This window comes from Martes martes, assembly GCF_963455335.1.
Source record: "Martes martes genome assembly, chromosome: 5".
NCBI classification, from domain to species: Eukaryota; Metazoa; Chordata; class Mammalia; order Carnivora; family Mustelidae; genus Martes; species Martes martes.
The window spans coordinates 55,063,086-55,079,255 of NC_137892.1; the positions used below are offsets into that span (position 1 = coordinate 55,063,086).

Below are 16,170 nucleotides of genomic sequence, written 5' to 3' on the forward strand. Positions count from 1 at the left end.
CAGGAAGCCCCAGTAAATACTGAAATGATTTTTACTATTCCAAATTTAATTCGACATTTTCTGAGTGTGTGTGTTGGGGGGGAGGGTAGAATACCCCCTTTGTGTCCTGAAAAGTGTCATGCGACACAGAAAGATTTCTCTGAAAGAAAATGCATCTTACTTGACTGAACACTGAGCTCTCAGCAGGAGAATAAACGCGTCGATGTGGAAAGCGGCGGCTTGGCCGCGTGGGCCCAATGCGGTGCTTTCATGCCATCTAGTGGCCGAGGAGAAGTCTCCTCAAGACCTTCTGATCTCAGGGAACCAATTCCTGTCCGTATTTAGATTGTGTCGACAAGGCAAATGAGAGAGAGGAATGATCATAATTATTCAGAGAATTCGGGCGAAAAGGAGTTAGTGTGCTTGAAGAATATAAGGGTTTTGGGTTAAAGAATCCCAGCCGTTGAAGTAATCTGGCTTTCAATTTTGGGTGCCATTTTGGCTTGGGTGGATCTAGTCCAAGAATTAGGGCTCTTTTTCCTTTCCTTTTCCTTTCCATTCTATTCCACTCCATTCTTTCTCCGCATCTTCACTTTAAAATTCTTGTTTTGGTTTTCGGTTTTTCAAAGACTTGAAGATTATGTGTGTGCGTGTGCACACGTGCGCTCCCACTTCTATCAGCACCCCCCACCCCTAAAATCTCCTCTTCAGCACTCTACTGTTGAGATGATAAAGTCAAAGAACCACTTTCTTGGAAACACCTAAAATAGTTATATTCTCAGACACTCTTCTCTTACCTCCCTTCTGATGTGGCTTCCCTACAAGGAGTGCTTGGAACATCAAACTGTAAAGGTGTAAGTTTACCACCTAAGGTATTTTTGTCACTCACAGAAACACGACTTTCCATTGTTATCCTTGCAAAATGTCATTAAAATGTCCTTATCCACACTATTTATATGTATAGCAAGTGTCCTTGAACTTTCTTTAACAAGTCAATCTTCAACTGGTATCAAGTGCACTTAACCAAAATTACACATTTCTATCTTTCCTGTTTGAGATTTATTCCATTGGCATTGGGATTCTCCCTTTTGATTCCACTGAATCATACATTTTAATATTACACTTAGTATGATTAATAATAATCATACATTTTAATATTATTAATATTATAATATTACACTTAGTGTACCTGCAGACAGAAACCATTCCACTCTGGGAATATAGGTGCCTTTGGTATAATGTGAAAAGGTTAGATTTATAATATTGTCACTGATGAGGTATAGATGCCTTTTAATGACGCAAGGCAGCAGATTTCCATATTTATGTAACAAGCACCTGCATAGCTTTAGACATGGATCAAGGATTAAGGTTTGTAAATAATTTAAAAAGGGGGCTTTTAGTGAAAAAAGCTGTGGCATTATATCTGCAAAACAGGAATTTTGAAGACTGTGGCCTAAGAATTGTATTGTTTTATTGTGGTTGGAGAGCAATAAGAAATACAAGTTGGAACTTTATATACATGGTGATCAATGGCTGATAAATATTTTCTTTAAAATATCCCTGCTGAAAGAATTTACTAAATGAATTTCTTGTTGAAGAGGTGTAGAAATTTAACTTTCATACATTTTACATAATATCATAGTGGGAAAATAATTTTATTTTTGCCTTATTTTTGGCATGTTTATTAAACATTTAGTTTCAAAGATTCAATTTATGAACATAGAAATTCATAAAATATGAATTTAACATTTTCTGATTGATACGATGGATTTGCCTTAGTTGTATTCTTTTTGAATGTTTGTGTTTTCAACATTTAATTAATTTTTTAAAATATTTTATTTATTTATTTGACAGAGAGAGAGAGATCACAAGTAGGCAGAGTGACAGGCAGAGGGAAAGGGAGAAGCAGGCTCCCCGCTGGGCAGAGAGCCCGATGCAGGACTCGATCCCAGGACCCTAAGATCATGACCTGAGCCAAAGACAGAGGCTTAACCCACTGAGCCACCTAGGTGCCCCTTCACCATTTAATTTAGATGATGAACAGGTATTTTAAAGTAAGGATGTTCTTTTTAAGTGTTGCCCCAAACAGAATGTTCTTTAATTTCTCAACTTTGTACTAAATTTTAGTGTAAGTTTGCTTAAAGAGGTCAGATTTGCATTTTCACTTTTCTCCTCATTTATAGATTTTTAAACAACTGTGGTGGAAAATTTAAGTTGCACAAAAAACCAAATATTCCCCCCCATTTTTTTTTTTTGCCTTAAGTGGCAATACTAGATCCTAAACAAACATTTAGTGATATTTTTTATATCTGTATGTAGATATAGATCCATAAATAACCGTTTTTAGTGATTTTTCAAGTGATTTTATTATATAATTTCTCACCTGATCTGATACTTTAAAAAATGTATTTGGTTTTTATATCTTTTTAAATAATTATTGCATACGGTCTTCAAAGAAACAACTTACAGAGTTCTGAGAAGTATTGGTTCTGTTTTTAATGTAATATTCTGTAATAATTTAATGCATACATATTTCAAATCCAGCAGCTTGTCTATACTTTTTAATTTCAGTAATATTGTGAACCATAGAGAGTAGTGTCCCTTAAAACAACATTCAGAAAAACTCCCCAAAACTGGAAAACTGGAAACTTTTTTGTTGGGTAGCATACTGGTGCTTTTCTTCATTTCTTTTATGTAGATTCACATAATCAGAAAGGAAAAAATGGGCTTTCGAAGAGTTTTGAACATGTGTCTCAATAAAAGGCCGGTTTTCTGATAAAGATAAATTCAGTGCAACTACACATATTCATTGTTTTAAAGAAGTGGAAAATTTCTCAGGGAGGTTTCATTTCAAAGAAAAAGGCATATGGGCATCACACACGTTGCTGTCTGAGGGCAGTTCTGAATTTTGATGAGAACAAGAAGCTATAATTGGAGTGATAATCTTTTACACTGTTTTTAATTGTAATCAGTGCAGATGTTTGTAGCTTTATGATAAGAAAAATGGTGCTTTCAAATGTGTATAGTTGATAAGTTTTTAGGCCACAGGCTGCTGAACTTGGCTCATCCTAAAAGATGGATTTGATATTTAGAATTACTGAAAAGCAAGAAGTCCATAAGTATTTAAAAAATCAACTGTTTATGATAAATTAAAATGTCCATGTTTTAATCTTGCTAAACTTACGTAGGTAGTTTTCTTTTTTTGGTATCATTTCTGCATAAATAAAGTGAAATAAACAAAGAAGCAGCATCTATAAAACCAGAGAAAGAGAGAATTTGAATTATGATTAAAATGTTTTTGATACAGAAAGTACCAGGAAAGATCTTCATAATTTAACCTTGGTCTCCCCAAGGGTAAAATAATTGGCTCATTCTTTAGGTGTTACACTTGAATCCTGATGAATGTGCATTTCGCATCTCTTTCTTTTAGCCTATTTTTATCTTAGGATGAATTTACCTGATATATGTATCTCCAGGTAAATTCAGATTTAGATCAATACAGATGTCTGGAATTTTAGTTTTTTTTTCAGAGGCTTTAATGGAATTAATTGACTTTGGTATTTATGTTATATACCCGAGGGAGAGTCTTTCTATATTTTCTGGAGGAATGATTTGTAATCTCATAAACACAAATCAAGGGGGCTCTTTCCTCCCTTTCACGTGTAGGAGTGTATCTGGTGTACGGAAATCTAATGAGTGTCCTTGCTCAGGTGTTCTTTACCTAGTGCTGCACTTAGAAGCAATATTCTGAATAGTGATCATTCTTGCACTTTTTCTGGGCTGTATTTTTCTTTTGGGTTACACAGCTAGGCTGCAGCACTACCCCATTCTTTCTGTCTTATAAGTGAAGCAGAGGGTGGAAAACCATGCCCCACACGGAAGCATCTGTTATGTTTAAAACAATACATGTGTTCAAGACTCAACAAGGCATTTTGAATCACAGTGAGGTTTAGAAATTAGCAGATTAATTTTCCACAAGAATCCCAGGGGAAATTTCTCTCTTTCTCTCCTTCCTTCCTTCCTTCCTTTCTTCCCTCTCTCCCTCCCTCCCTCCCCCTCCCTTCCTTCCTCCCTCCCTCCCTCCTTTCCTTCTTTTTTCTTTCCCCTTCCCTCCTTCCCCTTCCCACTAGCCCTTCCTTCTTTTCTTTTTTCTTTTCTTTCTTCTTGTGAAGCACAGTAATATAATCTATCACAAACATCTTATTATATTTTGTGGAAAAATGAGTGTGCATATGTTTTAGCTAAGATTCTGAGCTAGTTAATATTTAAATTAAGGACTACAGGTAAAGAAATTTAAATAATATATTTCTGCTTAAAAGATTCTAAAATTGTAACTTAAGAAAGATGTCCTACCTTCATTACAATAGCAATTTAGTAATCGATTCATTACCAGAGTGTTTATGAATTTTATAAGGGAACTTACAATTGTTATATGACTAATAATGATAATTTTCATAATAATAGTTATTACTTAATGCCATCTGCCATGATTCACATTTTATTTTTGCTCATCTTTTGAACAATCTCACAAAATAGGGACTATTTATTTTACACATCAGGAAACTGAAAGTCAGAGAATTTGGTTGACTTGCCCATGATCACCAGGCTATCAAGTGACAAAATAAATTCAAATCCATGTCCGCTTTATTCTACCACACTTCATTCCTCCATGCCATGCTGATTACTAATATGAGTCAGAAATTGTGCCATGTTTCTCATATATATCATTATTTGATTATAGAGACTGTGACATTTCCTAAACACTTCTTAAATTGAACTGAATGTGAATTTGTAAATAGCAATATATTTACAATATTCACTTTTCAGCAAAAGCAGACACAGAACTCTAATAAGGTATGTCAGTTATCAAAGCACTATTCTTTGGTCAAAATGAAGGGTAATAATGCTAACAAACTGGATTTAATGCAATATTCAAATGAACTCTAATGGATGAATGTGGTAATTATTATTTTTCACATATCCTGTATCAGTACTCCATTTTATGGAATGGCACCGTTTTTCCTTTGTTTGTAACTGCTGCCTTTTATCTCATTTGTCTGGAGAGTCTTGCACTTGACTTATTCGTCTTATCACTTCAAACATAAAACACAGTAGACCTAGCAGGACTTGTTAATCTCTGCCTTGCCTGGCCTCATAACTTTCTTCAAAGTCCAGTATGAGATTCACTTCCAGGAGACTGTGGTGATTGACCCACTTGATCAGATTCCTTTTTGTCTTGGCACTGCTTGGCATTAATTTCTACCATATCAGTTTGTAAAATAAACTTGTTATTTCATTTCATATATGTGTTCGATATTTTAAATCATATTCAAAGCTTTCACAGGGGAAGGAATTTTCATTTCCTACCTTTCCATAATATCCATCCAATCTACTCAGTGGAATGCTCCAAAAAAGAGCTACCTTTTTAAGAATTAAGACCAAGCCAGATGGATGGCAGATCATCAAGTCATTTCCCCAGTCTTAGGGTAAGCAATAACACTCATTTTATCATATGCATTAAGAAGACATTAAATAAGATGAGGCTAATTCTTTTCTTTCTTTTTTTTTCCCCCTTAAGATTTATTTATTTATTTTAGAGAAAGAGAGAGAGAGAGTGAGCAGGGGGAGAGGCTGAGGGAAAGTGAGAGGGAGAGAATCTCAAGCAGATTCCCCACTGAGCTTGGAGCCTGATGTGGGACTTGATCTCAGGACCTTGAGATTATGATCTGAGTGGAAACCAAGAGTTGGATGCCTAACTGACTGAGCCACCCAGGTGCCCTTGGATTCATCCCTATCGCAAATTATTTGTTAAATATTTTCTGGGATGATCCAGAGCCTAATAACCTTTCTTTGGGTACAGTTTTAGATCCATCTGAAAATTCTTACTGAATCTTAACTATAGTTTATGGGTGAGCACGTCATGAAGATCAGAATGAAAAATTTTGTTGAAGTTGCGATACGTTATAGCAATGTATTCCTCCGTTTACCAAGTATTTTTAATAGAGTATCTGAGAGAAATTGTTTTTAATTCAGCCACACTGATTATGGTTGAATATCTTTGATTTTTAAAAGGTTTTTGAAACTATATATTGAAAATAGCTGCATACATATGTACATATTACATGGGTCAAATAAGTAGGTATGAATCATTCAGTCCACCATTCAGTAACAAACTAGTAGCTTCTGGGCTACATCCCATTCTCATATATGCTTTGTTTGAACTATCCAGTTTTCAAGATTTTTTAAATCAAAAAACCAGGGCTTTTCGGGAGTACCTGGGTGGCTCAGTGGGTTAGGCCTCTACCTTTGGCTCAGGTCATGGTAGCAGGGTCCTGGAATTGAGCCCTGCATCGGGCTCCCTGCTCAGGGGGGATGCTCCTTCTCTTCTCCCTCTGTCCCATCCCCTGCTAGTGCCTTTTCTCTCTCTCAAATAGATAAAAATCTTCAAAGAAACCCCCCAAACCCAGGACATTTTACTTAAAAAACAAAAACAAAAACAAAAAACCTTGCTTCTCATGAAGAACTGGAAAGTTTTCTAACACTGGGTCTTAGAGGGTGAAATCATCTGGGACTGAACATTAGCTATTCTCTTTGGACGGGGCATACTTTCTTCAATTTGCCTCAGTCCTCAGTACTTCTCAGAGAGATTTCCACCAACTCCACTTCAAGCATTCATTATCTGCCTTCCGTCTGTAAGCATTTAAGTGATTCCTGATTTAGTCTAAGCCCTGCATTTTAAACTATTAAAAGGAAAGCTGAGTCATTTATAGTGATGCATCTAAGCCCTGGGTGTTATCCACTGAGAGATTAGATGCTTCAGGAATGAGCTACTTTTAGAAATTTCAAAAGGATTTTTTAAATAGTAAAAGCGTTCTATTATAAATTTGCAATACACGTGTACATAATATAATTAACCAGATTAGCTGTAACATGAATTATTATACAATGTATCTTCCATAATACATATTTCTAAAGATTGGACAATAAAATGGGTAATATATGTTTTCATTAGATGTGGAAGACACAAGGTGTTCTATGTATATAAGAGAAGAAAACAGAAGAATTTGAATGTAGATAGTTCTGCGTGAGAGAATTGAGTTCTTAAGCATAGGAGTAGAGCTCTTCCTTCCCTGTTATCTTTCTATCAGTCGGTGCTAGAATGTCTGATGGTGAGAAAGGACCCAGCCCTCAAGAGATGCATTGATGGGGCAATCTGACATTGGCCCATGAACTAGAGACTTGTCCTGTTTCACATATCCCAAGGAAGGATTAAAAGAACGGAAGGCTCTTACTGTTCCCAAGAACTGTGTATAAATTTGAATCCTTGGAATTTTCTTGCTCTTATTGAGCAGAAATTCTGACTCTGGATCAGGGAGAGATTCTTCTCTAAATAGATCCTTTTCTTGAGAAGAAGATAAACCAGTAGCACTGAATTCATTTAAAGGAAAAAAAAATTGGCGACGTGATTTCTTTTATTATTCATTTCTAACAAAGCATTTCTTAGATGAAAACGAATTCTTCTCCCCAAATCACGCACACAGGCACTCACCTTGGGCTACTTCTTTGTATTGCCTATCAAATTTACCTCAGGCAAACTGAGAAAATATAGAAAGCCAGTTTCAAAATGGTAGCAATAGCTGATAAGCCCATCTGCCACCATATACAGGAGCTTTTATCAAAATATAATGGAATGTTAGAGAACTAATTAGAGTATCATTTTTCAAACGTGACACTCTCTAGAAGTTCAGGTTAATTTATTCCCTCAGTGTGTATTTTTTTTTTTTAGTGCAAACTTGATGAAAGGACCTGGTTGATGTGCCGAAGATGACAGAACAAAAATACCAGATCAAAGCCCTGCCCGCCAGTGGCTTACTCTCCAATTAGAGAAAAGTCACAAAGCAAAATTGTTTATGATCAGCACAATGGAAGCGGACAGGGAACATTTTGGTTCTAAGAAGAGCTACAAAGAGCTTATTATAGGAGAGGTGAGACTTTGGAGAACAGGGAAGATGGAGTTTGAAAAAGGCTGGAGGTCAGAAATATGCTTTGTTCAGTTGATAGTAAAAACCTCCTTTGTCTAGAGAGGAAGATTCACATTGGCAAGAAGCAAATTAGGTAGGCAGGAAGGAGCTTCATGGCTAAAAACTCATGCAGGGAAAAGCAGCTTGGGTTTGAATTCACGATCTGTCTCTTAGTGTGTAAAGTTGGCAGATGACCTCACCTCTTAAGCCTCAATAAAGCATCTGTAAGTGTTATGATTCGAATAGAACTGATCTTATAGAGACATTTGAGAGATTATGTGAGTCCATTTATGCAAAGCACTTAGCATTGTTCCTGGCACATTAATGCCACTCCATAAATGTTCGCCACCCTTAGTAGTGGTGAGAAAGAACCCAGTATTAGATGGATTTGAATGCCAAAATGAGAGGTCTAAACCCTGTAAGTAAAGTGAAAATTATTTGTGTTTTTATTTGCTTTTTTTTTTTTTAATGGATTCGAGACCCATACAGATGATGTTTTTAATAAGATTGGTTTGACGGTATTTGCTATAGATGATGAGTTAGAGAAGGGAGACAGGAGGTAAAGAATGCGTGTGGGAAACACAATCAGGGTGTGAGTATTGAAGGTCTAGATGGGAAAATTTTAAAGGGGAAAAATCATTGGGAAGTTCATGTTGATTAGCTATAGGACTCTGAGTTAACCATTTGGGGATGCGGGCTTCTTAATGTATCTGACAAAAGTTATGGATCATCCTCTCACAAGTATACAAATACAGTTGCATAGAAAAAATCACCATGCAATTTCAGGTGGGCAAGGGTGTCTGAAAGCCTACCCTTGGATTCCAGATGGAGGGGATGAAAGAAAAGGAAGAGGAGAAGGCACTAGCATGGAGAAATGCAATGATATGATGCATAATGATAAAGTAAACATAATAATAGATCATAATGCATATTTTATATATTTTTAATATATTTTATATTACTTTGCACTTATTAATTTGTAGACTATTTTGCAATTTTAGTTTCCTCCATAGACCATTGACGTACTTTTGGGTCTCGATTAGTAATAATCTTATTTCCTGTTTTCCTTAATTCTTTTCTCCTGAAAAATCGCATTTCATTTAAGTGATCCATCAGATGCTAATTTATGCTTCAATGGTGGAGTACAAGATATCCTACTGCCAGATTTCTTTGGCTTATCTGTGTCTTGTATCTTTTCTATTTAAATTTCAAAACCAGGTAGCGGACAGGGCCCAAAATTATTTTTGTAGTTTGCAAATTAAGAAGAAATCTGTATTGGAATCTTCCTTTCTCCATTTCTAACACCAATTAAACCTGGAGACTTAGAAGAGTATGAAGGGTGTGCTATATCAGTCTTACCCTCACTTACTACTGATGACCCTTCTGTCAATTTAGTTATGCCCCTATTATAATTAAGCTGGCTAAATCATAGCCACTGCACCCCTAATTTCACTTTCCCACATTCTTCTGTAAAAGGAGACAAGAAAGTAGAAGCAGAGGGTACATGTTTTCTTTGGATTAGCTGTCTGATTCCCAGCAGTCACTCCAAATGCCAATCTAGGTCTTTTGTTATTTCTTTTTTGTTAAGAGCTAGCTTGTCCATACATAATTTTATGACATACCAAGAACAAACTGTATCTTAATTACGAGTATTCCTGTATCACACAGAATGTAAACACAAGTTTTTGGTAATAATGTATCCATTTCATTTCTGTTGCAACTATTCTTTAGGAAATCTCAAATAACATTTTATGAATATTTACCGAGCTTTTGCCATCAATCCTGAGAATCAACAATCTTACACTGCCATTTAGGCTTTATCTAACACAAGACTGGATCTGCTGTTTTGAAAACTAGTTGGTCAAATTCTATCAAATAGAGTAAACTGAGGTAGGTAATACATCAAATGACCAACTGACTCATTAGTGAGGTCAAAATTTTTATATTTTCGTGGCTGTTAATTACATGAACTTTTCTTTAAAGGAGAACAAATGTAATTCTCTCCCAAATAAATGGACATTGGCCTTGAAAAAAGGGAGTACAGAATCTGAGATCTTCAGTTAATCTACTCCAGTCACTAAAAAAAGAGTGGATAAGCGTAACTTTTGAGGAGGTAATTTTATTTTATTATTATTATTTTTAAAGATTTTATTTCTTTATTTAAGAGAGCATGAGCATGGGGGAGGGCAGAGGGAGAGGCAGAAGCAGATTCCTTGTGGGGCTCTATCCCAGGACCCTGAGACCATGACCTGAGCCGAAGGTGGACGCTTAGCTGACTGAGCCACCCAGGCGCCCCCAGAGGAATTAACTTTAGATAATGCTAAAATGTGTTATAATAGAATTAATCTCCAATTTTTTTTGAATAATGATTGATATTTTATATATGTATGTAGGTCTAAAGATAGTAACAAACTAAGAACAATTTAGCAAGTTTAAGTCAGAAAATTTAAAATAACAAGTCGAAGTTAGATAAAGACTAAATTTAAAAAAACAAAACCAAAAAGAAACTTTCCTAGTCTCAGGGAGCTAGTCTCAGCATGGTCTGCTTGCCAAAGTGGAAGGCTCACTGAACTAAAAGTCTGAGGGATTATGTTCTGTGTTGATTATGTTCTCTGTCACTTAACACTTCTGAGGCCATTTCCTGTTGTGTAAAGTGGGAATTAAAATACCTTCCATAGCTCTTTTGCAAGGTAATTGTGAGGATCAAATGAAATAAAAAGTGAGAATGCTTGAACAAAGAATAATTAATCTTAGGTGACACAAAGTTATGTAAAGAGGGAATTCTGCTATTCCAAATATTAACTTGTTTTTCTCCACTCGTCTTTTTTTTCCCTTTGATTTTTACTTATGGTCTCTGAACTTCCTCTCTCTGATAGAACTTTGGAACTATTTTTCATAATTGTATAAAATTAGTAAGAGAATCTGTATCAATTAGCCAGATGCCTTCATCATTACATGAGAAATTCCAAAGAAAATCATTTAGGCTTGCGGACCCCACTCTTTTATAGGCGATATCGGTGTGGAAGCATGTAAGTAGAACTCCATGTGTGTACTTAACATTTGCTTCTACCTGAGCACATAGGTCTGCATTGAAGGAAGTCCAAATGTCCACTCTTGCTTTCGTTTCTCAAGCTAACAAAGAGAACTGTATCTGTCCACTTCAGCAAAGGCAAAGGAAGAAAGAAATCCTTTTTAATAAGCTACTTTAACTGCAGGCAACCTCCTGCACTACACTAAAATCTTAACAACATCAGTAGAGCAGACACAGCAGAGCCCCTTACATCCTTTGCTGTCCAAGCCTCGGCAGAGAACTTAGTTTGAGCCCCCAGGAGGTGCAGAGCTGCGCAGCTGGTGGGAGCATGTGACTCGGGTTCTCCCAGCACTAGAAACAAAGTGTGTGTGTGTGTGTGTGTGTGTGTGTGTGTGAGTGAGTGAGTTGGGGAGGGCACCACTTAGTATCCTTTCTAAGTGATTCTTAGGTTACTCTGATTTTGTTGTAGTCGTCACGTGAGTTAATTACAATGCTAATTAGCCCAGTTTATGGGGACTGCCAAGCATTTGTACACGAGAGTTCTTTGTTTGATCTGCTACATCATAAGCTTAGTCATCTGCTTACCAGCACGGAGGGATAGCATTGTATAATTGAACGTGGAAGAACACACCTTCATCTGTTTTAACGAAGAAAACTATTGAAAACCAACAGACTAATTAAGGGTAATGATGAACAATTTTGATCAGCAATTATTTTTTAATATCGAAGTTTGCTATTAGAAAGAGTAGAGTGGGGGAAGCTCGCCTACCAGCTTTCTACCCAGAAAGGTAAAGAGAGAGAGAGAGAGAGATCCTGCTTCATTTCCTTTCCTTCTCCTATAAACTGTTTTAACATATAATTGAATTGATGCTTTTATTTCAAAAGAAAAAAAATAATTATAGAGCTTGTTGGGATCATTTTCTGAAGAGAGGACATTATGCGTGCATGAATTCCATCGGTGATCTGAAGGGGAGCAGGCTGTTTGGACCATTACCCATCATTGTTGAACAGCATAGTAATTAATTAGGCAAATACATCTAGATCTGGCAAATTCACATGCACAATAACTGGGCAGCAGCAACATACATACTCTTGTAATGTGAATAAAATTGCGATAGTTTTGTGTGCCTGTGTGCTATGTCAGATGCCATTTTTTTCCCTCTTGGCTTTATCCATTCCAGATTATTTTGTCCATCTTTGTGTACTTGCTTGGAAAGGGGTTGTTTATTATAAAGGAAATAAGACCACAGATGAGCTGACTTGTATATGTCTGTTTATTTTGAAAGGAATGAATTTGATTCACTATTCCTGCACTAACGAATTTGAAAAATAGTTTGCTATTTGTACTAAATGGGTTATATTGGTGTTAAGTCTTGTATGTTCCAAGAGGCTTCTCAAATAACTACCAAAGCCTTCTGCTAACTGTGTAATATTATGGCAAAAGTTTAATTTTTCATTTAAAAGTGATCTATGGAGGTAGGAAATAAGGCACAGGATTTGCCCTGGATAAAATGATGAAGGTTATTTGATCACCATCTTCTTAAAATAATTCTCTATAGAAGTATAGGCAATCAAAAAAATCTAACACTTTATTTGAACATTACAAAAAACACTTGATAAGTGTTCAGAGGAAAAAAGTATTTATTTTTGTTATTGTTTTTAATGTAAATCATCTCTGATGGCTTAATCTAAATGTAACAAGAAGGCTAGGTCTTGATTTAAAAAGAACTCAATTCTCTAGCATCTCCACTTCTCAAGAGGTTAAATGACAATTTTTTTTTTTTTTTGTTCTGATCACATTTTAATCCAGATAACAGAGGACTCGCACTTCTAATTCAGACTTTCTGGTAAGGCTCAGCTTGTCACAATGTATAGCTTTCTTTCCTTTGATAAGGTCAGTTTGCCAAAAAGAACAAAGTGCATATGAGTAATACATTACTCAACCACTTGTATACATACATCTATTTTTCTTACCAGGTCTCACTATTCAGAAAGGTACAGACATGGCACCATGATAAAAAGGGTCATTTAAAAGACTTCGCAGAGGCTCTGTACTGTGAAGGATTGAATTTTCACTTGAATGCCTACATTTTCACATCTTTTTCTTTGCAGAAATATTCCTTTTGAATGGCAGACTGCAATTGGGTAGGTTTTTTTTTTTTTTTTTTAAGTCACTGACCAGGAATATATAAAATATTAGAAGGCATTTGTCCCAGTGGAAGAACACAGTTCACTGAAAAGTACTAGGTGGTTATTAAGAAGGTTATACAACTTTGCCTCTTTAGATTGGAGGGCTCCCTCTGACAAGAGCCTCAAGTTCAGTCAAGGCGGAACACCAAGGTATGCCACTTCTAAATGATAGACAATTTAAATAGCTTGTGACATCATTAGCCCCAAAGCCATCTACCTGGTAATTTTTCATAATCACACCCAATGTATATTTTGAGGAACATACAATGCTGATTCCCATTTATTTCATCTTTCTCCTTCAATGTTTGATCAGAATATGATGAAAAATAGTCTCATCACTAATTTTTAAAGCCTTTAATTTTTCTTAGTGGTTTGAAATATCCGAACTTCACTTACAAAGAGAGGAGGAAGAGAGGTAGAATTCTATTTAATAAAAACACTAAGACATTTAATTCTGATCGTTGGATTCTCAATGGAGTTCATGTTTTTCAGTTTGGTTGAATGCAACAAATCTTTCTTGATCTACTGTCAGTAAGGTATTTCACTTGGATCATGGGGAGATATAAAAATGAATAAGGCATCTTCTCCAGCCTTAGGAATTCTACAATATAGCAAAAAAGTCAAGTGCACAACCATAATAAAAGGTAGACTATGATGAATAAGAACAGAAAGCCACAAAATTCCATCAGAACAAATCAATGAGATTTCTTCCAGCTGAGTTAGGAAGACTTCACAGAGGAGAAACCACTTCAACACAGCCTTGAAAGATGCATTCAACTGGAGTGATGGTATAAGAGGGACAGGAATGGTTTGACAGGATTGATACATCCCAGATAGGAAAATGGCAAGAGAAAAGGCATCAAGGTGAGCAAAAGCAGAGCATTTGTGTGTGACAGGTAGTACCTGGACTGGACATAACGTAAACTGCTTGAGGAGGAGTGATGGAAGTCAAGAGTGAACAAGTCTGTTTATGCTCAATGACTTTGCTAAGGAGTTTGGAGTTGGCTGTGATTCCATAGGCAAGAGGGAGTTTTTGAGCAGGAGAGTGTCTATCAGAACATGATTTGTATAGCTCATAAAATATTGCTTCTTTCTTCTTATGTATAATTTATCTGTTTTTACCTATACTACTAAAATTTTTTCTTGAAATTTAATTATCTTTTCTCCCCTCTCCTGTTGGAACTAAATCAGAGGAATATTGAGGTATCAGACAATCTACGGCACACACAAGTATTCATGTCCATTTGGGAACCAAACGAAATTGTTAAGAAACTCCATAGTAACAATAATGATTTTGTGACTCCAAGTCTAGTGGAAATTGCATATTGTTATTTTATAAAAATACTCAGAATTACTCCTGAGTTATATGGAATCAGAAACAATTTTAAATTCCTTTGAAAGCAGAACAAGAACATCTTGTTCATTTCCTATAACAATACTGGATGAGAAGATGTTTCTTAGACTTTTAAACAATGAACTTTCAAGCCTACCTCAAGTGTGGACAATTTGACTTCTAAATGTTGACTTTTGGAACAGATATAAGGAGTAAAATACATTGATTAGTCTGTATACAACATCATCATATTATTCAAATGCAGGGCTCAGTAAACTTTACCTACTGCCATGCAATTCTCTTCTAACGTTTTTTTGTAGTTAACTAAAAGGCTACCTACAATTTACAAATTCAGGCTCTGATTAGTAAGGGCAAAAATAAATGATTCATTTCTACATTTTTTATTACTCGTAGATATGGAAAATAAAACAAATTCTATTTTGAAAGAAATGAGACCACTGAAATAGGAGAGGAGAAATGGCAACGAGGGCAGATATCAGCTCAAGATAGTTTTCAGACCAAACAGAGATTAATAAAATTGGAAGGTGTGCTAGAGCTAGTCTAACGGCCAGCAGATCAGTTATTTGTAGTGTACATGGGTGAATAACAGATGAGACATATTCTCTTCATGTTGGTGTCATTTTTTAAATCCAATCAATTGCTAAATATTTAGCCATTATGACAGTCGAAGCAAACAATTGGACACTGAAATAATTGAATTAGTGGCTCCACTTCATATTCAATATTTGGAGTGGGCAGACACAATGGAAAAGTGGGAAGGCAAAGCTTGTAAGGCAATCTGATGAAAAAGGAAATGTTATTCTTTCATTTATGTATACAAATATTTCTATTTGTATATACAAGATTTAAAATATAGCATTGGTCTTTTGCAATTTAAAAACTAGAAACCATTTCTTAAAAAATCTGAGAATAATGGCATTAATTTAGATATTCTATCTTGGCTGGAGTTGTTGACCTTAGTGTGTAAAATCTAATTTCTCTTTACACTGGAAATTGCTACAGCTAAAAATTACAATGTAGAAAGGGAAAAGAATTGTGATCCCTCTGAAGTTAATATATTAACAGACACTGCAACCAGCAAAAAGGCTGGATAGCTCATATTTTCTAGTTTCATAGCCTTAGTTTAACATTCTTAAATTCAGACACTCACGTTCAGTTCTAAACTTATTTTGCCTCCAAAGAAATATAGTTCAACTATGAATTTCTATCTCTACTTAGATCTCCCGATAAACATTTGTTGAGAATGGCAATACCTAGGCCATAGTCATTGGTCTAAAGAACACCATGATTTTTTCTATTCCTTGCTACCCCTAAGCTCCTGGAATCTCTCATTCTCCTACCCCAGAAGAACTATTTCATCCACATCATATTCTCTTGTTAGATATATTATCAGCACATCTTATTCCTGCCATGCACAGTCTTCTCAGGAGTGGTAGATACCTTGCTCCAAATTATTTTTGTAAGATTGTCACTTTCCACCCCTTCCTGGCTTATGGTAGGTATATTTTCCATCTGCCCCCTGGACAATCACAGCATCACCAATAATAAAATAATTCAGAGACCTCTCTGATCTCTGGAAATATTTGATTAGATAT

The 16,170-nt window shown here is 35.7% G+C and overlaps 1 pseudogene across 1 annotated transcript in view; it reads left to right on the forward strand.

Annotated features, from left to right (window-relative positions):
- The first annotated feature begins 202 nt into the window (after nt 1-202).
- Nucleotides 203-16,170, forward strand: part of LOC308343297 (large ribosomal subunit protein eL43-like) — a 116,062-nt pseudogene continuing 100,094 nt past the window's right edge. Inside the window, exon 1 of the transcript in view lies at nt 203-316. The product of the transcript in view is annotated as a large ribosomal subunit protein eL43-like (transcript). The remainder of the gene's footprint in view (nt 317-16,170) is intronic.